A 25,215-nucleotide genomic window follows, 5' to 3' on the forward strand; every position below is an offset into this window, starting at 1 on the left:
AACATGTCCCCCCCCCCCATCCCCTCGTGTTGTTTATCTACTGTCTTGGCTTTTACCCTGTTTTTAATAGTTTTCATTCTATGGCAGGGATTCCTGTGGTACTCCAGATGTTTCTGAATTGCAACTCTCATCCTCCCCAGCCACAATAAACTGTAGTGGGGATGATGGGAGTTGTAGTTCAGAAACCTCTGGAGTACCACAGGTAGAGAACTCCTCTCCTTTTGTTTTGTGATTTGAGCATTACCATTTCATTTTCAACTCTTTTGTGAAAATTTTATATCAACCTGCCATTGCTGATGTGCCTCTTTTGTTTGTAATTTACTTTGGGTATATTTGATTCCAACATCTGATTAATAAAGTTGACTTGCAAAGTTTCATTATACTGTGTATGCACTGCAGTCAGTACTTTATGGATAATCATGGTCTGTGTGGGCAGTGGGATTGGAGATAAAGCTAAACAAATACTCAGTAGTACCCAACTATCTCATTAAAAGCCACCTTGTAACTGTATAGTAGGTAGTAACTATCAGTGCTTTTAAAAAATTAAATGGCGAAATGCTTATTTGCCCCAAACTATGCTTTTTGAATGGTTACACTTTTCCCCCACAGTACATCTGAAGAGTCTAATTCTCTAATTCTCAGTATATCTGAAGAGTCTAATTCTCTTTTGCCAGAAAGGCAAAATACTAACTTTTAGCAATAAACTGGAGCTTCTAAGAGGGTGAATTAGAAAACTGACTTAGTAATAATAGAGGTATAACAGAGTTGTAACTAGTTACATTGGAACTTTCTGTAGAATTACTTCTTTTTATGATTATTTCCCAGATCCCCGTTTAAAAAAAGGAACAAGCTGGGTTGCAACAGAATGGCTCAATTTGTGAAATCAAAAATTTCAGTTTTTCAGAGTCTGCATTCCTATCCTCACCTTGGAGTAGATCCCACTGAGCCCAATGGGGCTTACTTCCCAGAAGACTAGTACAAGTGAACATGTAAAATCAGCGAACAACCAACAAGTGGAGATAGGTCAGGTGTTCTCAGCGCTGGCATCCATATATTGCATATTGATAGTCTGAACAGGAAAGCATGTAGCATAAATTTCTTGTTGCTATGATAACTCTGTGTTAGTTTTTGCTATTATTATTGTGTCCTTGGGGGAAGTCTGGATGTTAAAAAAAAAAAAGTTAGATATTACTGCAATGCCATTGTTTTTTTTGGGGGGGAGGGTTAAACCAAACTAAATTTCGGGGTGAAGGTCAGTAAATAAAGCTATCACTGTGTGCCACTTTAAAGAGAAGGACGCTGTATTACATCTCCAGCATTGGGGTTGAACTGAACAGTAGAGCATAACATTTTATAAGCAAGGCCCCTATTTGTAAATACTTCATACGAAAGCTTTCTCTCCTGTGTGGATTCTTCAATGGATGGTAAATGATCTGCTCACACTGAAGTTCTTTCCTCACTACAAGCATTTATGTGGTTTCTTCCCTATATGAATTCTGATGTGTACTAAGGTTTCCCATCACACTGAAGCTCTTTCCACACTCCAAGCACTTATATGGTTCCTCTCCAGTGTGGGTTCTTTGATGTTCTGTGAAGCTTCCACTGCCACAGAAGCTCTTTCCACACTCCAAGCATTTATGTGGTTTCTCCCCTGTATGAATTCTCTGGTGTGTTCTAAGGCTTTCACTCTCAATGAAGCTTCTCCCAGATTCCAAACATTAATATGATTTCTCTCCAGTGTGAGTTCTTTGATGCACAGTAAGGTGTGAAGATCGGCTGAAGCTCTTTCCACACTCCAAGCACTGATATGGTTTCTTTCCAGTGTGGGTTCTTTGATGGATGGCAAATGATCCACTCCCACTGAAGCCCTTTCCACATTCCAAGCATTTATGTGGTTTCTCCCCTGTATGAATTCTTCGATGCAAAGTAAGATGTGCCGCTTGGGTGAAGCTCTTTCCACACTCCAAGCATTTATGCGGTTTCTCCCCTGTATGAATTCTTCGATGCAAAGTAAGATATGAAGCTTGGCTGAAGCTTTTTCCACACTCCAAACATTTATGTGGTTTCTCCCCTGTATGAATTCTTCGATGCAAAGTAAGATGAGAAGCTTGTCTGAAGCTCTTTCCACACTCCAAGCATTTATGTGGTTTCTCCCCTGTATGAATTCTCTGATGTGTACTAAGGTTTCCCTTCACACTGAAGCTCTTTCCACACTCAAAGCACTTATATGGTTTCTCCCCTGTATGAATTCTTCGATGCAAACTAAGGTGTGAAGCTTGGCTGAAGCTCTTTCCACACTCCAAGCATTTATATGGTTTTTCCCCTGTATGAATTCTCTGGTGTGTTCTAAGGCTTCCACTCTCAATAAAGCTCCTGCCACATTCCAAACATTTATATGGTTTCTTTCCAGTGTGGGTTCTTTGATGGATGGCAAAAGATCCACTCATACTGAAGCTCTTTCCACACTCCAAGCATTTATATGGTTTCTCTCCAGTGTGGGTTCTTTGATGCAACGTAAGGCGTGAAGCTTGGCTGAAGCTCTTTCCACACTCCAAGCATTTATATGATTTCTCCCCTGTATGAATTCTCAGATGTGTACTAAGGTTTCCACTCGCACTGAAGCTCTTTCCACATTCTAAGCATTCATATGGTTTCTCTCCAGTGTGGGTTCTTTGATGGATGGCAAATGATCCACTCATACTGAAGCTTTTTCCACACTCCAAGCATTTATATGGTTTCTCTCCAGTGTGGGTTCTTTGATGCAATGTAAGGTGTGAAGCTTGGCTGAAACTTTTTGCACACTCCAAACATTTAAATGGTTTCTCCCCAGTGTGGGTTCGTTTATGAGTAGTAAGAGTTCTACTCTCACTGAAGCTCTTTCCACACTCCAAGCATGTATGTGGTTTCTCCCCTGTATGAATTCTTTGATGCACAGTAAGCTGTGAAGCTTGGCTGAAGCTCTTTCCACACTCCAAGCATTTATATGGTTTCTCCCCTGTATGAATTCTCTGGTGTGTACTAAGGCTTCCTCTCGCACTGAAGCTCTTTCCACACTCCAAGCATTCATATGGTTTCTCTCCAGTGTGGATTCTTTGATGTTTAGTAAGGTTTCCACTCGCACTGAAGCTCTTTCCACACTCCAAGCATTTATGTGGTTTCTCCCCACTGTGGGTTCTTTGATGCATTCTGAGGCTGTTCACTCGGCTGAAGCACATTTTGCATTTCAAACATTCATATGGTTTCTCCCCAGTGTGGATTATTTGATGCAAAGTAAGTTGTGAAGTTTGGCTGAAGCTCTTTCCACACTCCAAGCATTTATATGGTTTCTCTCCAGTGTGGGTTCTTTGATGCACAGTAAGGTGTGAAGCTCGGCTGAAGCTTTTGCCACACTCCGAGCATTCATATGGTTTCTCCCCTGTATGAATTCTTCTATGCAAAGTAAGCTTTGATGATTGGCTGAAGCTCTTCCCACACGCCAAGCATTTATATGGTTTATCTCCTGTATGAACTCTTTGATGCAAAGTAAGTTGTGAAGTTCGCTGAAGCTCTTTCCACATTCCAAGCATTTATGTGCTTTCTCTCCACTGTGGGTTCTTGGATGCTTTGTGAGGTTGTCAGCTTGGATGAAGCTCTTTCCACACTCCAAATACAGATATGGTTTCCCTCCAATGCACATCTCACATGGAGAATGGGAGCTTGATTCTGAACTGAAGCTTTTCCTACTCGAAGGATACAGGCTTCTCTCTCACTCTTTCTCCATTTTTCCTTGGATTTGGTTTTTAATGATACACTACACGGAGAAGCAGGAAAAAAATGCCCTGTCCTTTGTTTTGCTTCTGTTTTCATTCGCTGCTGTACCCTCTTTTTCCATCCATCAACTCCAAAATACCCTCCATGGGGCTCTTCCTCATTCTCGTTGTCCCACACAACAGCCGCTGAAATCGAGAGAGAAAGCTGGTCAAAGAATGGGACAGAACATAAGAGCAGCCCTGCTGGATTAGGCCCAAGCACACCCAAGAGCAGAGGGCATCCCTCTTTTCTACTGTTGCTCCCCTGTAACTGGTATTTAGAGGCATCTTGCCCTTTAGGCTGGAGATGGCCTATAGCCCTCCAACTAGTAAGCTGTTGATAGACCTCTCCTCCATGAATTTATTCAAGCCCCTCTTAAAGCCATCGAGGTTGTTGGCTGTCACCACATCTTATGTAAGAGAATTCCACAAGCTGATTATGCATTGTGTGAAAAAATACTTCTGTTTGCCAGTCCTAAATTTCCCGGCAATCAATTTCATGGGATGACCCCCAGTTCTAGTGTTATGTGAGAGGGAGAAGAATTTCTCTCTATCCACTTTCTCCACTCCATGTATGATTTTATAGACCTCTATCATGTCTCCCTGCAGTCGTCTTTTTTCTAAACTAAATAGCCCCAGGTGTTGTAGTCTTGCCTCCTAAGAAAGGTGCTCTAGGCCCCTTATCATCTTGGTTGGCCTCTTCTGCACCTTTTCCAGTTCTACAATGTCCTTTTTTAGATGTGGTGACCAGAATTGTACGCAGTACTCCAAGTGTGGCCACACCATCATTTTGTATAAGGGCATTATAATCTTAGCAGTTTTGTTTTCAATCCTCTTCCTAATGATCCCTAGCATGGAATTGGCCTTTTTCACAGCTGCCGCACATTGAGTCGACACTTTCAACGAGCTGTCCACCACGACCCCAAGATCCCTCTCCTGATCATTCACCAACAGCTCAGATCCCATCAACGTATACTTGAAATTGGTTTTTTTTGTCCCAATGTTCATTACTTTACACTTGCCAACATTGAACCTCATTTGCCATTTGTCCCCTACTCCCCTAGTTTGGAGAGATCCTTTCGGAGCTCCTCACAATCAGTTTTGGATTTCACTACCCAAAAGAGTTGGGTATCATCTGCAAATTTGGCCACCTCGCTGCTTACCTCTACTTCTAGATCATTTATGAATAAATTAAAAAGCACTGTCCCCAGTACAGATCCCTGGGGGACCCCACTTCTTACTTCCCTCCATTGTGAAAACTCTCCATTTATACCTACCCTCTGTTTCCTGTCCTTCAACCACACATGTACTTGTCCCCTTATCCCATGACTGCTAAGTTTTCTCAGGAGTCTTTGATGAGGAACATTGTCAAAAGCTTTTTGGAAGTCCAGGTATACTATGTCAGCTGGATCACCTTGATCCACACACGTGTCTCAAAGAACTCCAAAAGGTTCGTGAGGCAACATTTACCTTTACAGAAGCCATGCTGGTTCTCTCCCAGCAGGGCCTGTTGTTCTATGTGCTTTACAATTTTATCCTTGAGGATGCTTTCTATCAATCTGCCTGGAATGGACATTAAGCTAACTGGCCTGTAATTTCCCGGATCACCCCTGGATCCCTTTTTGATAATCGGTGTTACATTGGCTACTTTCCAGTCCTCCGGTACAGAGCCTGATTGCAGGGATAAGTTATATATTTTAACAAGGAGGTCAGCAATTTCACATTTGAGTTCTTTGAGGACTCTTGGATGGATGCCATCCGGCCCTGGCGATTTGCTAGTTTTCAGTTTTTCCAGACAGTTCAGAACATCATCTCTTCTTACTGCTATTTGACTCAGTTCTTTAGCATCTCTATCCCTGAAAAGCCTGTTTCAGGAACAGGTATATGCTCAGTATCCTCTGCCATTAAGACAGATGCAAAGAACTCATTTAGCTTCTCTGCAACCTCCATATCCTCCTTAATAATCCCTTTCACTCCCTCATTATCCAAAGGTCTAACTGCCTCCCTGGCAGGTTTCCTGCACCTGATGCATTTAAAGAAGTTTTTGTTATTCCCCTTGATGCTTTTAGCTAAATGTTCCTCAAACTCTCTTTTTGCCTCCCTTATTGTCACCTTGCATTTCTTTTGCCAGAGTTTGTGTTTCTTTCTGTTCTCCTCACTTGGGCAAGCCTTCCAATTTCAGGAGTCTTCTTCCCTTTTATGGCTTCCTTGACGGTACCTGTTAGCCATGCTGGCATCCTCCTGGACTTAGTGGTACCTTTCCTCCTTTTGGGTAAATATTGTAACTGGGCTTCTAGTATTGTGGTTTTGAGTAAACTCCATGCATTCTGGAGAAAAGTGACTCTCCTGATTTTCCCTTTCAGCTTTCTTTGCACTATCCTTCTCATTTTGGAGAAGTCTCCTCTTCTGAAATTCAAAGTGTCTGTGTTAGACTTCTTTGGTAATTCTCTCCCTGCATGTATGCTGAATTTGATGGCACTATGGTCACTGTTTCCTAAAGGGTCAATGACACTGACATCCTGCACCAGGTCCTGGGTGCCACTCAGGATTAACTCCAAGGTCGCCTTCTCTCTGGTTGGTTCCAAGATCAACTGTCCTAGGGTACAGTCATTCAACGTATCAAGAAATTTGACCTCTTTGTCATGACCTGACTGTGAATTTACCCAGTCTATGTGTGGGTAATTGAAGTCACCCATTATTACTGCCCTGCATCTCCTTGAAGCTTCCCTGATTTCCTCCTGCAACTCCCAGTCACTGTCAGCATTTTCATCCGAAGGGCGATAGCACGTCCCCAGTAGCACATTTGCTTTCAGGCCTTGTATTCTACCTTGTTAGATTCTATCCCTTCTTTAACATAGGCGCCCCTCCCTGTCCTTTCTGTAGAGTTTATACCCAGGGATAACTGTGCCCCACTGGTTCTCACTGTTCCACCATGTTTCTTTTATGCCCACTATATCTATTTCTGTGTTAGCAGCCAAGCACTCCAGCTCACCCATCTTGGTTCGGAGGCTTCTGGCACTGGCATATAAGCACCTATGCGCTGAATCTCTTCTCTTGTGTCTGCTATCTTTCTTTTGACTCTTTGAGTCAAAAGTAGCAATTAGTAGCAGTTAGCCAGTATGATGTACTGGTTAGAGTGTTGGATTAGGACTGGGAAGACCCGAGTTCAAATCTCCATTCAGCCATGACGCTCACTGGCCAATCACTTCTCTCTCAGCCTAACCTACCTCATAGGGTTGTTGTGAGGATGAACATAAGCATGTACACTGCTCCAGGCTCCTTGGAGAAAGAGTGGGATATAAATGTAAAAATCAACAAAAAAAATAAATTTTCAATCTCCTTCCTAATAATTCCAAGCATGGAATTGGCCTATTTCACAGCTGCCACACATTGTGTTGACACTTTCAATGAGCTGTCCGCCACAACCCAAAGATCTCTCCATTAGTCGGTCACTGACACCTCAGACCCCATCAGCGTATATGTGAAGATGGGGTGTTTTGCCCCAATATGCATCACTTTATACTTGTTTTCACTGAACTGCATTTACCATTTTGTTGCCCACTCCCCCAGTTTGGAGAGATCCTTTTGGAGCTCCTCACAATCTGTTGTGAATTTCACTACCCTAAATAGTTAAGTGTCTTCTGCAAATTTGGCCACTTCGCTGCTTACCCCAACTTCTAGATCATTAATGAATAAATTAAAAAGCACCAGTCCTGATACAGATCCCTGAGGGATCCCACTTCTTACTTCCCTCCATTTACAGAACTGTCCATTTATACTTACCCTCTGTTTCCTGCCCTTCAACTGGTTACCAATCTACACATGAACCTATGCCCTTAACCCATGACTGCTATGTTTTCTCAAGAGCTTTTGATGAGGAACTTTGTCAAAAGCTTTTTGAAAGTCCAAGTATACTATGTCACCTGCCTTTTTCCACATGCCTGTAGACACTCTTAAAGAACTCCAAAAGGTTGGTGAGGCAAGATTTATCTTTTCCGAAGCCATGCTGGTTCTCCTTCAGCAAGGCCTGTTCTTCTACATGCTTAACAACTTTATCCTTCAGAATGCTTTTCATCAATTTGCCCAGTACATATGTTAAGCTAACCAGCCTGTAATTTCCCAGATCCCCCCATGGATTCCTTTTTGAAAATTGGTATTACATTGGTTACTTTCCAGTCCTCTGTTACAGAGCCTGATTGTAAGGATAAGTTACATGTTTTTGCAAGGAGGTCAGCAATTTCACATTTGAGCTCTAAGGACTCTCGGGTGGATGCCATCTGGCCCTGCAATTTGTTAATTTTTCCAGACAGTTTACAACGTTATCTCTTGTCAGTTCTTTAGCCTCTGTCCCTGAGAAGCTTAGTTCAGGCACAGTTATATGCTCAATATCCCCTGCCATGAAGACAGATGCAAAGAACATGTTTAGCTTATCTGCAATCTCGATATCCTCCTTAATAATCCCTTTCATTCCCTCATCATCTAACTGACCAACTGCTTCCCTGGCAGGTTTCTTGCTTATTTACTTCAAGAAGTTTTTGTTATTCGCCTTGATGCTTTTAGCTAAATATTCATCAAACTCTCTCTTCACTTCCCTCATTGTCTCCTTGCATTTCTTTTGCCAGAATTTGTGCTCATTTCTGTTCTGCATTTGGAGTTCATTCGGGCACGCCTTCCAATTTCTGAAGGAAGTCTTCTTCACCTTTACAGTTTCCTTGATTTTACTTGTTAGCCATGCTGGCATCCTTCTGGACTTGGTGGTACTTTTCCTCCTTTTTGGTAGACATTATTTTACAATCTAATGGGGCTTCTACTATTGTGGTTTTAAATAAACTCCATGCATTCTAGAGCGAACTGACTCTCCTGATTTTCCCTTTCAGTCTTCTATTCGCCAAACTCCTCAGTTTAGAGAAGTTTCCTTTTCTGAAGTTCCAAGTTAATGTGTTAGACTTCCTTGGTGATTCTCTCCCCATATGGATGCTGAATTTGATCACACTATGGACACTGTGACCACTGTGTGACACCACCCCCAAGTCCTGCTCTGCTGCCTCATCATGGGGGGGGGGTGTTCCTGGGAGGGATGAGCGAAGTACGCCAGGAGGTATACTCCCAGTAGGGTCACCCAAAGCGCGAAGGTCATCCTAGCTGGCCAGCTAAAGCAAGCAGGCACCTATATTGGGCAGCAGCGAAATAGGAAGCTACTGGATGTGGACAATCACATCAGTGACAACAAAGGCATCATTTCATACTGTGTGGGAGAAGGCAATGGTAAACCACTGCTGTACTTTACCAAGAAAACAACACGAATAGACAAAATGGAATGATTGTTGATGTAGTGCCAGATGATGGGCCTGTCAGGTCGGATGGTACTCAACATGCTACTGAGGAAGAGCTGAGGATCTCTCATGAGTACTGATGGTGTTTATGACGTAGCTAGACTAAAGGTTTTGGACATTTAGCAGCTGCTCTTGCCATGGGGAAAAAGAAAATCCAAAGCTGCAAAGACAGAATTACAATGGGAATGTGGAATGTAAGAACCATGAATATGGGAATGCTCAGCATAGCGAAAGATGAAATGAATTAACTATAGATTGACATCTTGGGCATCAGTGAATTAAAATGGATTGGAATGGGACAATTTCAGTCAGGAAATCATACCATTCACTACTCAGGACATGAAAAACAAAGAAGGAATGGTGTTGCTTTCATAATCAGGAAGGATATAGCAATGGCAGTACTTGGGTACAATGCGGTCAGTGACTGACTAATATCAATTAGATTTCGTGGGCAACCCTTTAACATGACAGTTCTTCAAGTCTATGCCCCAAGGACTGATGCAGAAGAAGAGGAAGCTGATTAGTTTTATGCTCTAATTCCATCTGAAATTGACAGGACATGCAAGCAAGATGTAATGCTGGTGGTTGGAGACTGGAATGCCAAAGTTGGAAAAGGTAAGGAAGAAAGCACAATCAGCCTATATGGCCTAGGAAACAGAAACGAAGCAGGAGAATGACTTCTTAGTTTCTGCCAAGCCAGTGATCTCTTCATTGCTAAGACATTCTTCAAACAACCAAAGTGGTGCCTACACATGGACATCACCAGATGGAGTACACAGAAATCAAACTGATTACACTACTGGTGCAAGGAGGTGGAAGAGCTGTTATAATAGCAAAGACGTTCCTGGGGGCCGATTGTGGAACAGATCACGAACTGCTCATATGCAGGTTCCAATTCAAGCTAAAGCAGAAAAACAAAGCTATCCAGCTTCCACAATATGATCTTGAGAATATACCCACCATTTTCAAGGAGAACTGCTTAGAAGTTCTGAACCTCATTGATAGGGAACCAGAGGAACTGTGGAATGAAATCAAAGAAGTTGTTAAGGACAAATGTAAAAAGAGACTGCCAAAGACCAAGAAACAGAAGAAAGCAAAATGGATGTCAGAACAGATGGTGGAAATTGCCAAGAAGAGGAGAGAAGCCAAAGTCAAGAAAGAGAAAGACCTCAGGAAGGAACTTAATAGGGAATTTCAGAAAGCTGTTAGAAGAGTCAAGGAGCAGTACTGCAATGACATCTGTAAAGACTTTGAGGATGGAAATAGACACGGAAAAATGGGACAAGTTTTCCAAAAGATCTCTGAACTCAGAGGGAGTTTCCAGGCTTGAATTGGTATGCTAAGGGATGCCAAAGGAGCGATAGAAACTGGTTCAGAGAAGATCAAACAGAGATGGAAGGCATAAACTTAAAATTTGTACAGCAGGGACGTCAACATCCAAGATACCCTAGAAGATATTCCCTACTTGCAAGAACATCTAGTACAGGAAGATGAAGTTAGATCAGCACTCTGGTCATTACCAATTTGGAAGTCTACAGGAATTGATGGAATAGCTAGAGAAATATGGCAGGCAACAGAAGAAGAATCAATCAAAGCGCTAACCAAACTATGGCAGCAAATTTGGAGAACGACACAGTGGCCAACAGATTGGAAGAGGTCAGTCTACATACCCAAACCAATGAAAGGAGACTTAACAGATTGTGCAAACCATCACACAATATGCTTAATTTCATATGCTAGCAAAATAATGCTCACACTCATCCAATGCAAATTAGAGCCCTACGTTGAAAGGGAAATGCCGGATGTTCAGGCTGGTTTCAGGAAAGGCTGAGGAACAAGAGACATCATTGCTGATGTACACTGGATAATTGAGAAAGCCAAACAATACCAGAAAGAAGTCAATATGTGCTTTATTGACTATAGAAAAGCCTTCGATTGTGTCGACCATGTCAAGTTGTGGAATATCCTTAGGAAAATGGGCATCCAAGAACATCTCATTGTTCTCATGAGAATCCTATACACAGGGCAGGAAGCCACAGTCCAGACAGAACGTGGTGAAACAGACTGGTTCCAGTTTGGCAAAGAAGTAAGACAAGGCTGTATACTTTCCCCCTCTTTATTCAATTTATATGCAGAACATATACTGAGAGAAGCTGGATTGGATGAAGATGAGCGTGGTTTTAAAGTTGAAGGAAGAAACATCAATAACCTGTGCTATGCTGATGACACCACTCTGATAGCTGAGAATGCAGATGATCTGTAAGCTCTAGTAATGAAAGTCAAGGAGCACAATGAAAAAATGGGACTACAACTAAATGTCAAGAAGACTAAACTAACGACAGTGGTTACAGCAACCAGCCTCAGAACTGACAATGAAGACATTGAAGTGGTGGATAGCTTCCAGCTTTTAGGATCAACCATCAACCATAAAGGCTCCAGCAGTCCAGAAATATGCTGCAGACTAGCACTTGGTAGGGTAGCAACGAAGGCCTTGGAAAGGATATTTAGATGCCATGACGTGTCTACACCTACAAAGATTAGAATCATTTGGACAATATTTTCTCCCATGACACTCTATGAATGCAAGAACTGGACTTTGAAGAAGCAAGATAGAAAAAGCATTGATGCTTTTGAACTTTGGTGCTGGAGAAGACCTTGGAGGATACCATGGACAGCCAGGAAAACAAACAAATGGATCATAGAACAAACCAAACCAGAATTTTTACTCGAGGCACAAATTACCAGGCTCAAACTATCATACTTCGGACACATTATGCCAAAACCCAGCTCCCTCAAGAAGTCCATAATGTTGGGGAAAGTTGAAGGAAAGAGAAGAAGAGGATGACCAGCAGCAAGGTGGATGGACTCAATTACGACAGCAATGAATGCACCACAGAGAGATCTTAGAGGCCAAGTTGAAGACAGATCATTCTAAAGAGAATCTATCTATGTGGTCGCTAAGAGTCGACACCAACTTGATGACACTTAATCAATCAAAAATCAATCAAAGATCACTGTTGCCTACAGGTTCCATTAATTATATTTATTATTTCTTGTTTACACAGTCAGACAGGTGTTATTGACTGGTTTGTTTTATCCAGACATCGAGTCCTTCCCAAGGACCTGGGATGGCTGAATTTTATTGTCAGTTGTTATAGATATCGTCGCAGAATATAGGCTTTTCCCAGTAAAGCTGCTTTTTGTAATTGGCTGGTGGTGATTTCTGTGGCCCCTATGGTGTTGAGGTGTTCTTCAAGGTCTTTTGGAACTGCACCCAGGGCGCCAATTACCACTGGGATTATTTTGGTCTTTTTCTGCCACAGCCTTTCATTTTCAATTTGTAGATCTTTGCATTTGGTGATTTTTTCCTATTTCTTTTTCTTCTATTCTGCTATCCCCTGGTATTGCTATGTCGATTATTTTCACTTGTTTTTCTTTCTTCTCGACTACAGTTATATCTGGTGTATTGTGTGGCAGATGTCCCATAATATTTTTACATCTTCATTTTCTACCACTTTTTCAATTTTATGGTCCCACCAATTTTTGGCTATAGGTAGCTTGTATTTTTTGCAGATGTTCCAGTGTATATCATCCCTGCTACCTTGTCATGCCTTTGTTTGTAGTCAGTCTGTGCGATCTTTTTACAACAGCTGATTAGTTGGTCCACTGTTTCATCTGCTTTATTTTATTATTAATTATTATTTCTTGTTTACACAGTCAGACAGGTGTTATTGACTGGTTTGTTTTATACAGACATCGAGTCCTTCCCAAGGACCTGGGATGCCAGAATTTTATTGTCAGTTGTTATAGATATCGTCGCAGAATATAGGCTGTTCCCAGTAAAGCTGCTTTTTGTGATTGGCTGATGGTGATTCCTGTGGCCCCTATTATTATTATTATTATTATTATTACTACTACTACTACTACTACTACTACTACTACATTTATATTCCGCTCTTCCTCCAAGGAGCCCAGAGCGGTGTACTACATACTTGAGTTTCTCTTTCACAACAACCCTGTGAAGCAGGTTAGGCTGAGAAAGAAGTGACTGGCCCAGAATCACCCAGCTAGTTTTATGGCTGAATGGGGATTTGAACTCGGGTCTCCCTGGTCCTAGTCCAGCACTCTAACTCTGACATCTCGAACCAGATCCTGTGCACCACTCAAGTCCAAGATCGCTTTCTCTCCGGTTGGTCCCACAGCTCTAAGGCACAGTCACGCAGCGTATCTATAAATCTGACCTCTTTGTCATTACTTGGATGTGAATTTACCTAGTCTGTGCATGGATAATTGAAGTCATCCATTATTATAGCTCTGTCTCTCTTTGATACCTCCCTGATTTCCTTCCACAACTCCCAGTCACTGTCAGCGTTTTGATCAGGAGGGAGATATAAAAAAGAAGCCCCATATCAATTAAAAAGAAAAAAACATGCCTCGTATCAATTAAGAGCGCTCAGTTACTGTTCTGATCATGAAAGAACAACAAAGCCAACCTGCCATGTTTTACTGAGATATAGCGGGATGCGGCAGGCAGAATCCTAGCCATCCAGCCTCTCAAGCCAGCAGCAACCCAGGCTCAATGGGAGGGTGGATCATAACCAAGATTTCATCTTGTTTTATTGCAACACCCCCACCCATTGAGAATCTCCCCAGTGTGCAGTGTCCATACTCGTGTTTGTATTTCTTGCACACTTGAATATAAGATCAGCCCTGTGGATCAGGCACAAGCCCTATCTCGTCCAGCATCCTGTTTCACACAGTGGCCCACCAGATGCCTCTGGTGGGGAGCCCATAGACAAGCAGAGAGGGCATGCCCTCTCTTCTGCTGTTGCTCCCCTGCAACTGGTATTGAGAGGCATCATGCCTCTGTGGCTGGAGGTGGCCCACAACCACCAGACTAGTAGCCATTGATAGACCTGTCCACAACGAATCTGTCTAAGCCCCTTTTAAAGCCATCCAAGATGGTGGCCATCACCACATCCCATGGTAAAGAATTCCATAGATGAATTATGTGTGGTGTGAAAAAGTACTTCTTCTTGTCAGTCCTATATTTCCTGACCTTCAGTTTTATGGGGTGACCCCTGGTTCTAGTGTTGTGTGTGTGAGAGAAAAAAATTTCTCCCTGTCCACCCTCTCCACTCCATGCATAATTTTATACACCTTGGTCATGTCTCCCCTTAGTCACCTCTTTTCCAAGGTAAAGCACCCCAGATGCTGTAGCCCAGCCTCATAAGGAAGGTGCTCCAGACCCCTGATCATTTTGGTTGCCCTCTTCTGCACCTTTTCCAGTTCTACAATATCCTTCTTAAGAGACGGTTGACCAAATCTGTACGCAGTACTCCAGATGTGGCCGCACCACAGATTTGTATAAGGGTATTGCAATATTAGCATTTTTATTTTCAATCCCCTTCCTAATGATTCCTAGCACGGAATTAGCCTTTTTCACAGCTGCCACACACTGAGTCGACACTTTCAAGGAGCTGTCCATCATGACCCCAAGATCTCTCTCCTGGTCAGTCTCCTCAGATACTCTCAGATCCCATCAGCGTATATGTGAAGTTCAGGGGTTTTGCCCCAATTCGCATCACTTTACATTTGCTTACACTGAACCACATTTGCCTTTTGTCGCTCACTCACCCAGTTTGGAGAGATAGTTTTGGAGTTCCTCACAATCCGTTGTGGATTTCACTACCCTAAATAGTTTAATGTCATCTGCAAATTTGGCCACTTCTCTGCTTACCCCAACTTCTAGATGGTTTATGAACAAGTTAAGAGCACTGGTCCCAGTCCCAGTCCCTGGGGGACCCCACTTCCTATCTACCTCCATTGTGAAAACTGTCCATTTATTCCTACACTCTGTTTCCCATCCTTCAACCAGTTACTGATCCACACATGAACCTGTCCCCTTATACCATGACTGCTAAGTTTACTCAAAAAACTTTGGTGGGGAACTTTGTCAAAAGCTTTTGGGAAGCCCAAGTATACTATGTCAACCAGATCACCTTTATCCTTATGCCTCTTGATGCTCTCAAAGAACTCCAAAAGGTTAATGAGGCAAGGCCTTCCCTTAAAGAAGCCATGCTGGTTCTCCTTCAGAAAGGCCTTTCTATATGTTTAACAATTTTGTCCTTAAGTATGCTTTACATCAATTTACCCAGCACTGAAGTTAAGCTGGCCAGCCTGTAATTTCCCAGATCCCCCCTGGATCCCTTTTTAAAAATTGGAGTCACATTTGCTACTTTCGAGTCCTCTGGTACAGAGCCTGATTGTAGGGACAAGTCACATATTTTTGCTAGGAGACCTCCAATTTCACATTTGAGTTCCTTCAGAACTCTTGGGTGGATGCCGTCTGGTCCAGACGATTTGTTAATTTTTAGTTTTTCAAGACAGTTTAGAACATCTTCCCTTGTCACCTCAAATTGGCCCAGTTCTTCAGCTGCTAAACCTGAAAAGCTCAATTATGGAGCTTCTCTGCAATCTCCTTATCCTCCTTAATAATCCCTTTCACACCCTTATCACCCAAGGGCCCAACCACCTCCCTGGCAGGTTTTCTACTTCTGATATATTTAAAGAGGTTTTTGTTATTCCCCTTGACACTTCTAACTATATGTTCCTCAAGCTCTCTCATTCATTCATTTGATTTCTATACCACCCCTCCAAAAATAGCTCAGGGCGGTTTACACAGAGAAATAATAAATAAATAAGATGGATCCCTGTCCCCAAAGGGCTCACAATCTAAAAAAACCATAGGAACATAGGGCTGCCATATACCGAGTCAGACCATAGGTCCATCTAGCTCAGTATTATCTACACAGACTGGCAGCAGCTTCTCCAAGGTTGCTAACTCCTGTTAGCAAACCTCCTGGGACAAAGCTCCTCTGGTCTGAGCCTTGTATTCAAGACCAGCAGTCAAACTGCCTCTCCTCAGGAATGTGACTCCTTCCATAAGCAAAGGCCCTCACCTGGAATGAATCCCCATTCAGGCTTCTCCTCTGTCAAAGAAACCAACTTGTCTTTTTAAGAAAAGGATCTACATTGGTGTTCACATTGAGTACAGTATCTAGGTGAGAAAAAAGACTCATGTGTGTTAGGCTGAGGTAAAGATGAGAAGGCCTCACAGTGGCATATGACTCTTAACACATGCATTTATAGTTATGACTGAATGAGGGAAAGAGAAGTTGCAACATAACACCAAAGAAAAGAAAGAAGCAAACTAGCCTAAATAAGCAAATCCTTGTGGTCTACTCCAGGAATAAAGGATGTTTGCATGGGCGTAACTACGATCGGGCAAGGGGAGACAGTTGTCTGGGGGCCCCACTGCCTGGAGGGGCCCCCCAGAGGCACCTCACGTGACTCCCCATTGCCCCCTGCCCAGCCCCAAGGCCCCTCAGCCACTTGCCCTGTTCGCCGTTTCTCCTGCTTGTCCTCCTGGCCAGCAATGGAAGCAGCAGACAAGCTTCAAAGAGCTCCTTTTCTCCCACCTCTCAGCTGATCGGTGGGTGGGCGGGGCTTCCAGGGAGGCCTCTGTGTAGGCCTCTGTGAAGCCTGAACTCGAGTAGGCCCCAAGCAAGCCAGGAAGGAGGAGGCAGCCAGAGTGGCTACCACTGTTCTCTATAGCAGAAGACCCCTTGCTGCCCTGCCCAACCCAGCCCAGCATTTGCCAGGTAGAATGTGAACTCCTTTTTGTGGTTATCTTCCCCGCCCCCCCCCCCCCCGGATATATAGGGATCTGCTTGCCATAGGGCTTTGATATGGGGGGGAGGGGACTGAGAAGTCTCTGAATATTTATTTTAAAACAGCTTGGAAAATTTGCTTGCTTAAAAAAAAACTATCTAAAAAGTCCTATAAGTGGCTTGTTCCATGGCAGAAAATTACAAAAACTTCTGGAACAAACAGGATTATATTTATTTTATTCATTCATTCATTCATTTATAAATGCACTTATGTTCAAGTTGTTTTGCAACCCAGAAGGTCTGAGTGAGAACTGTGAAGCATGTGTTGTGCTTTTATTTTATTTTATTTTTCTTGCGTGTGAACTGCTCCCCAATAACTCACAGGGACTTCAGGGTCAATCTGGCCAACATGTGAATGCAGCACCTCCATTCCAGAGGAGATGTGTGTTAAAGCGCTTTAAAAGCCCTGTGTGAAAAACCTCCTGGAATCAAACTTTACTGAATTTGTTCAGAATTCTGAGAAAACAAACATAGGCTCACACACTGCATGGTTGAAAGTCTCCTTTGCTAATCTGCAGTGAGGGTCCCATTTTAATAATTCGTCTTTCTAGTGTGTTCTAGGCATTAAAAGTAGCACAAATGTATAGTACTCAATGTATATCACGATATATTGTGAAGTGTGCGTGTGTGTATTCAGTGAAATGTATTTCCAGGCAGCATACTTATTTTGAAATATCAGACTTAAATCCTTGGGGGCCTGGGGTGTGCGGAGGCCCTGGACTTTGAGTGGGGGGGGGGCATTTTAAAATCTTGTCTCCGGGCCCACTCCAACCTTGCTACGCCCCTGGATGTTTGCGCGCTGAAGCACCAAGTTCTACTGGGCAGGCTGACTCCTCCTGCTCTTGAGTGAGGCTTCCCTGGGACACAGACACTTCTGGGGCAGGGCCCAGCCAATCACTGCAAAGCTGTGCAAGGCAGCCAAGGCTTTCCTTGCAACATTTTGCTAAACATAAACTGAAGGGAGTTGCAAACCAAAGGGCTTGGAGCTTTATAAGCTAGTGAAGGGGACAGGGGTGTAACTATAATAAGGCAAGGGGAGACAGTTGTCTGGGGGCCTACTGCCTTGGCGGCCCCCCAGAGGCAAGTCACATGACTGACTCTGCCAGCCGCGCACCTGCCTGGGCTACCTTCAGTTGTATTCATCCTCCGAAATTGATGTGAGTATTAAGACCTGGAGCTACCAGAACAGCATGTCTTTCTCTAGTACCATTAAATGACTTGCATCGTCCACAATTTACAAAACCTTTTTAAAATTAATTTAGGATGATGTTCTATTGTGGCACATAGGTGTGTGTGTGTGTGTGTGTGTGTATGCTTTTTGTTACCACTCTTCAGCCTCATTTAAGATTTCTTTACTTCATGAGCTGAGCTTCAGTGAGGGGTGGGGGGGCATTTTAAAATCTTGTCTCTGGGCCCACTCCAACCTTGCTACGCCCCTGGAAGGGGACACAAAGAAACATAGTAAAGTGGCTACAGAGTGGGATTTGGACAGTAGGGATGTGCGAATCGGTTTGGGTAAAAATCAATTTGTAACCAAATCTAGCTGATTCGGGTGATTTGGAGACAGAACAAATCACTCCTGTGGTCCTTTGGCAAGATTTGGGTCCAAATCAAATCACATCTGATTCAACTGAATCAATTTGAGATTTGGATTCCTCCTATTAATTTCCCAAGATTCCCGGCTTTCATTTTTTAAAAAAAGCTAAGCTCTAGCCCTTATAGAAATGGAGTTATGGAGCAAAATGTGTGGTCACTATTTTTCAAGGGTTTGGATTCTTTGGTGTATAATAACATTTCCTCAATGAATCCCTATGAGGATTCATGACACACATTCATTTCTTCTATTCATTTTGACTTTTTCGACAGTGCCAACTGTCAACTGCCATGTGCCAATTACACACCCCTCCCACCCGCAAGGCAGTGGAGTACTACTCAGTTTATGTTGTAGGATTTTTTCCAAGTGTTTAGACTCTTTGGTGTCTAATAGCCTTTCCTCACAATGAATCCCTCTGAGGATTCATTACACACCAAAGAGTCTAAACACCTCAAAAGTTCCTAAAATATAAACTGAGTATCCAGGGGCTTGCAGGTTGGGTGGTAGTTGGCACATGGGATGCCACTAATTCCCCATATCCACCTGCAAAGCAGTGGGGTCAACATGAACAGAATAAATGAAGGTGTGTAACAAAGACACCAAAGAATCTAAACATTTCAAAAATTCCTAAAAAAAATTAACTGAGTACCCCAGTGTTTGTGAGTGTGTGGGTGGGTGGGGGGTGTAGTTGACACATGGTAGTTGACAGTTGGCACTTTCCAATGACAGTCGAAATGAACAGAAGAAATGAAGGCATATAATGAATCCTCATAGGAATTCATAGGAATCATTATTCCTATGAATTCCTCTTAGGAATTCATTATTATTATTATTATCATTATTAATTCGATTTCTATACTGCCCTTCCAAAAATGGCTCAGGGTGGTTTACACAGAGAAATAATAAAAAAATAAGATTGCTCAAAGTCTAAAAAGAAGCATAAGATAGACACCAGCAACAGTCACTGGAGGTACTGTGCTGGGGGTGGATAAGGCCAGTTCCTCTCCTCCTGCTAAATAAAGAGAATCACCACATTAAAAGGTGCCTCTTTGCCAAGTTAGAAGGGGTTATGCATTATGAAGAAAATTTATTATACACCAAATAATCCAAACCCTTGAAAAATAGTGACCGCACATTTTGCTCTATAACTCCATTTCTATAAGGGATATTTGGATTATTTTTTTAAGCTTAGCTTTTTAAAAAAAATTAAAGCTGGGGATCCATGTTAGGGTTAGGATAGGGTGACTTTGAATCCCCATTATTTCCTATAGCAGAAATATACAAAATTAATAAAAACTAGAAAGAATAATTAAAAATCAACCAAGTGCCCCACTGCCTTGAAATATGGGTGGTAGGTGGCACCCATGGGGACCTACCCACCACCCAAATTTGGTACCCCTAGGACCTTCATAAGTGGCCCAATCTATCCAAATCCGAATAAAATTTAATCAAATCTAAATAGAATCTGAGGTGATTCGAGGGGACGATTTGGACACAAAACAAATCAGGGGTGATTCGATTCGGACACAAATCAAATAAAAACACCCGATTTGTGCACATCCCTATCGCACAGATTTTAAATCCCCATTCAGCCATGAACCTCACTGGATGACTCTGAGCCAGTCACTTCTCTCACAGTCTCACCTACCCCACAGGGTTGTTATGAGGATAAACATAACCATGTACACTACTCTAGGCTCCTTGGAGGGAGATAATTGTTAAAAAAAGAAAATGGTGATTTCATAAGTCACCAACACTTTGGAAAGCAGGCTATAGATGAAATAGACTAAAGTTGTAATTCTGTAACTATGCAACAGTACCTAAGCAGCTGGCCACTAGATTGTGAGCGGGGGAGACACAATCCACTTAGAATGTACTAGGGCAGGAAAATGGTTTTGACTGAGTTACTCGAAGCCACACAATGAAGCTATTCACACGAGCAGAAAACAGGGTGACCCCATGCATACAACTTTAACCCTATTTCAAGCCTCACAGCAAACACACGTACATTTGGTGAAGCATCGGCAGTGAACATAGGAGACTGACAATCAACTTTTACAGAGTTCTCTTCTAGCAGTCAACCACAGCTTGCAATGTTGGTCCTCCAGCCCCCTGAGTGGCTAGCGGGGATCACATGACCCAAGGAGACCACTCAGAGGGCTCCAAGCTGCAGTCCCGCTTTGTAGCTCTCTGATTGGTAACCTCAGTTAACCCTTTCCTGGCAATTGCAGAACTGTCAAAGGAACTGAATTCCGTCCCGATGCCCCAAAGGAGAGAGAAGAGAGCAGCTGCCACTGCCAACCAGCCCCAAAGGAAGAGTCACACACCCCCAATGCACTCCCCAGAAAGGCAAGGGCAGGGACACTCCTGCTCTTGTCCAGTGACTTGCAGGAGACAGGAAGGAGCACAAAAATCCCCATTCAGCCATGACACTTGATGGGTGTCCCTGGGCCAGTCACTTCACTATCAGCCTGACCTACTTCACAGGGTTGTTGTGAGGAGGAACTTGAGTATGTAGGGCTCTGGGCTCCTTGGAGGAAGAGCGGGATATTCTATATTATTAATTCTTCAAAACGGGCCAGGCGTGGGGATGTGGTAGAAAGGAGGCACTCGGGGGCACTGTGAAGCAGCAGGGAGCTCGGAGGCTGGGGGCGGCTTCACGAGCTGGACTGGCAGACGGTTGGCTGAGCTGTACCATGAAGCGGCAGGGAGCAGGGAGCTTGGCGGCTATCAGGCGAGCAGGCGACAGTCCCTGGCAGTGGCAGGCGGAAGCAAGGACTGCGAGACAGAGATAGAAAAACGGAGGACAGAGAGCGCGGGCAAGCAAGAGTGCGTTGCGGGGGGGAGGCGCGAGCGAGAGAGCACTGCGGGGGGCGGCGCGAGCGAGAGCGCGCTGCGGGGGCGGCGCGAGCGAGCAAGAGCGCGCTGCGGGGGGTGGCGTGAGCGAGCGAGAGCACGCTGCGGGGGATGCCACAGGCTCAGTGCAAGACTGCACAGATGTTCTATGCAGGGTCAGCTAGTAAAATGTAAAATGAAAGAATAGTATGACATATGTGTCTGTGCAACTATTCCTCTTAGGGGATAGGGCTGCTATAGGAAGAAGGGTTTGAGCTACCTGCCTGGCATCTCCAGGTCGGGCTGAATGGGAATCCTGCCTGAGAGCCTCGGGAAGCCACTGCCAGTCTGTGTAAACAGTACTAAGCTGGATGGACCAATGGTCTGACTCAGTAGAAGGCAGCTTTCTATGTTCATATTTCCCCTTGGGCTCATTTGCAAGGTGCCTGCCACTTTAAGTAAATTTGAGTGAGCGCTCAGAGCTGTTGCTGGATGGGCTTTCGCCAAGTGTTAAACTGCTTGCTTTTCCGCCCACTCTGGTATGCAGGCTCTATGGTACCTCTGTATAGGCGGCCTTCTGCAGCATTCTGTGGCTTTACTGGGAGGGGGTAGGCAACCTCCCCTGCTTGTTAAACCTGGTTTTAGAGGAGGGGCTGGGAACTGGATGACCCTCTTTTGACAGAGCCCTGTTTGAGAGCTTGCCGAGGTTTCACACAATAGTGCTAACCCCGCCTTCAGACCTCAAGCCCTGTTTTTGCTGGTCATGAGAACAGCCTCAATGGGGCTATTCTCACGATCAACAAAAATCGGGCTAGGAGAGTTGATCGTGTAAACCCCAGGTGAGCCCGATGGTTTACAAGTGGGTAACCCGCTCAAGTAGCCCTCCCTAAAGCCCAGATTTGTGAAGTGCTTGCTCCGCAAACTTGGGCTTTCTGATCGTGAGTAGCTGCGGTGCAGCTCTGCGCCATGACTACTCACAAGAAGACCCCCAGAGCGGAGGCAAAAAGCCACCTCCCGGCTCCGGGGGTCTCGCCAGCATGCTCTGCACGCTCGCGCAGGGCATGTTGGAGCTTGCAGGGGCCGATCGGCCCTCACTCCCCCCAGCCCCTGCTGGCTCTGTCATGGAGCCAGCAATCGTGTGGGCGGCCGATCCGGCCGCCCAGGGCTCCCTCCCCGCTCACCTCCCCAAACCGGGTCTCACTGATCGTAAGATCCGGTCCAATGAGTGTCATCATTGTGGGAGCATTTGAACTTGGATCTTCCAGATGGTACTTTGACACTCTACTATGCTGGCTCTCTGGCCTCTACGTGCATGGAACTTGGCATTATTCCCACCACTTACTGAGTGAACAGGTCTTGCTCACAAATATTGATCAATAACAAATATTGATTAATAAATTAAGCAATACTCCTGCAAAGACAGGAAAGAAAGTGTGAAAGAAAGAAAAGAAAGGTTTACACCGCGTCTTATATCACATTTTATCAACCAAGGTCGAGGGAGAAAGGGAATCTTACACAGAGAGTCTAGATTTCCAAAATTCTCCTCCGTGACTTCCCTGTGAAGGGCTCTTTGGTCGGGATCCAACACAGCCCACTCCTCCTCAGTGAAATTAATGGCCTCAAAAGTCACCCTGAAAGAAAAAGCATTTCCTCCTTCTGAGATCACATGATCTTCTATACACAATCCAGAAGGATCCTTAAGGTGAGATGGCTTGAGAAGGGTGAGGGATGTTTCCTTGAATAGTTATTATCTTTAAATATCTCTTTTCAACAAAAATGGTTGGTTAATATAGCAAAAGAAAGTGTCGGGCAGGGGGGATGGCTCCCTCTCCCAAAGGAGTGCAAAGTCTTACAGAAAAGATACGGTGTATTTACTGGCATCAGCCACTGGAAAAGACACTCTCCTGGGATGAAGAGGCATACATGCTCCCTCCCTGCTAAATATCTGAACATTCTCAGAGTTGCCTCCCTGCCCAGTTAGCAAGATTCAAGCCATCAGGAGTGGCCTTCAAAGCTTTCCCAGCCGGCAGCTTTGACAGAAGGCAAAGGAAGGAGAGACTCTTTCAGGACCAGGCGACTTTGCCAGGAACAGAAGGATCTGTCCGTCCTCCACTCTCCTCCTTCAGCCAGCCCCCCTACCAGATCTGGTGGTAATGGAGTCTCTTAGCCTCCAACAGAAAGAAGAGACGGCTGAGAATCCACTGGCAGGGTCCTTCCACTACCTACACAGGCCAGGAAAGTGAAGAGAAGATGATGGAGAGAAGTTTTTAAAACAATTCACTCTGGCTTTGTGCATGTCCAGGCCCCCCCCCCCCGCCCTGCCTTACCAGCTCTGACGTTCCCTCTGCAGCGGAGGCCAGAGAGGCCCCAGGCAGAGTGGGCAGCCAGGCAGAGCAGCCTGAAGCCAGCCGAGACTGCCAGACCAAGGAGCCGGGCTAGAGGGGCTGGGGGAAGGGCCGGAGCGAGTGAGGGAGGAGGCAGTAGCAGACAGAGGCACAGCTGAGGGGAATGAGGGTGCGAGCAGCCTGATATGGCAGGGCAGAGGTCCAATCTGTGGGGCCGTGGGAGGCATCAGTTGTGAGGAGGGGTTTAGGGCAGGCTTGGCCAGTGATGAGGGGCAGTTGGTGGCGGCCTCCGGAGCCTGTCACAGTGACCACAAGGAGCCTGGGGCAGGAGGACTCGGGTGAACCAAACCCCCTCCCCTCAAAAACTCTGAGGCCCTGCCTGGGGGAGGTGAGAAGGAGAGGTGGGCGAGAGAGCAGCCAGCCGCGGAGAGGCCAGGGTGGTGACAGTGCACAATTCCAAATGCAGATTCGGCTGCCTAAAGTTTACAGCTGCTGTGACGAAGTATATTTAGAAATTGTGGGAGAGTCTGGAGAAAAGCGCCCGCCCCCGCCCCCCGCGAAAGGCAGTGGATTTTAGAAGGTCTCGCTTCATCAAGTGTATCAGACAGGAAGATGGACAAGATTTCCCCCACCACCACCAGCACACACAACCAAACAAAAAGGACAGGAAGAGTTTGTGGGGCTGATATCTTTTTAGGGGAGGAGCTGCAGTCTGCCCGGCTGTGTTTTGTTTTGTTTCACCCCCACCCAGGACTTGTCAGACCTGACAGCAGCAGGGGCGGGCTCCTGGCTCCAGCCCCCGCTTTCTCTCTCTTGCTTCCCCTGCACGAGCCCAGGTGTGAGGTCTGAGCCATGTCGGGCGGGGGGGGGAGGGGGTGCATTCAGAACTCACCAGATGATCTCGCAGGGGGAGGACCCCGGAAGAGCCCCCGCAGCAGCACCCCTGACCACTTACTTGGCAGTGGGAGAGCAGGAAAGAGGAAGTGCCCCACCTTGCATGCCTTTCTTCCTGTTTGCTCCTCTAGGAATAGAGCTTCGTTCGCTTTAACCCTTAGTTCACAGGGAGGCAACCGTCGGCTCTCCAACGACAACTTGAGTTGAGCTACTACAACTCCCATCATCCCCTGCCACGATAAATTGGGACTGGGGGTCGATGGGAGCTGTAGCTCAACAGCAGCTGGAGAGGCAAGGTCTCCTATCCCTGCTTTCAACGGAGGCTCACTAGAAACCAATGAGGACTAGCCCTTTGATGCCTTGCCCTCAAGCAGGGCTGCAGAAGTTAGCCTCTCCAAAGGTTTTTGGTACTACAGCTCCCATCACCCTCAGCTGCAGTGGCCAATATGAGAGTTGTAGTTCAGCATCTGCAGGGGGGCTGAAGTTGTGTAGCCCTGCATGGCCCGTTCCCTCCCCCAACTGACCCCACAGAGCAATCCAAGAACCATCTCGATCTCCAAAGAGAAGAGAGACAAAGCTAAAAGCGCACAACATGTAAATGTGTTTCTTTTAGTGTCATTCTTTGTTCATTTTCTAAAATGTAATCAGCTTTGGGAGATTTGTCTGAAAAGCAGAATGTAAATGCTTAAAATA

At 44.8% G+C, this 25,215-nt stretch overlaps 1 pseudogene; it reads right to left on the reverse strand.

The window, feature by feature from the left end:
• Positions 1-24,646, reverse strand: part of LOC128347569 (zinc finger protein 208-like) — a 42,874-nt pseudogene extending 18,228 nt beyond the window's left edge.
• Between the last annotated feature and the right edge of the window lie 569 nt (positions 24,647-25,215).

This window comes from Hemicordylus capensis, chromosome 2 (genome assembly GCF_027244095.1).
Source record: "Hemicordylus capensis ecotype Gifberg chromosome 2, rHemCap1.1.pri, whole genome shotgun sequence".
NCBI lineage: Eukaryota > Metazoa > Chordata > Lepidosauria > Squamata > Cordylidae > Hemicordylus > Hemicordylus capensis.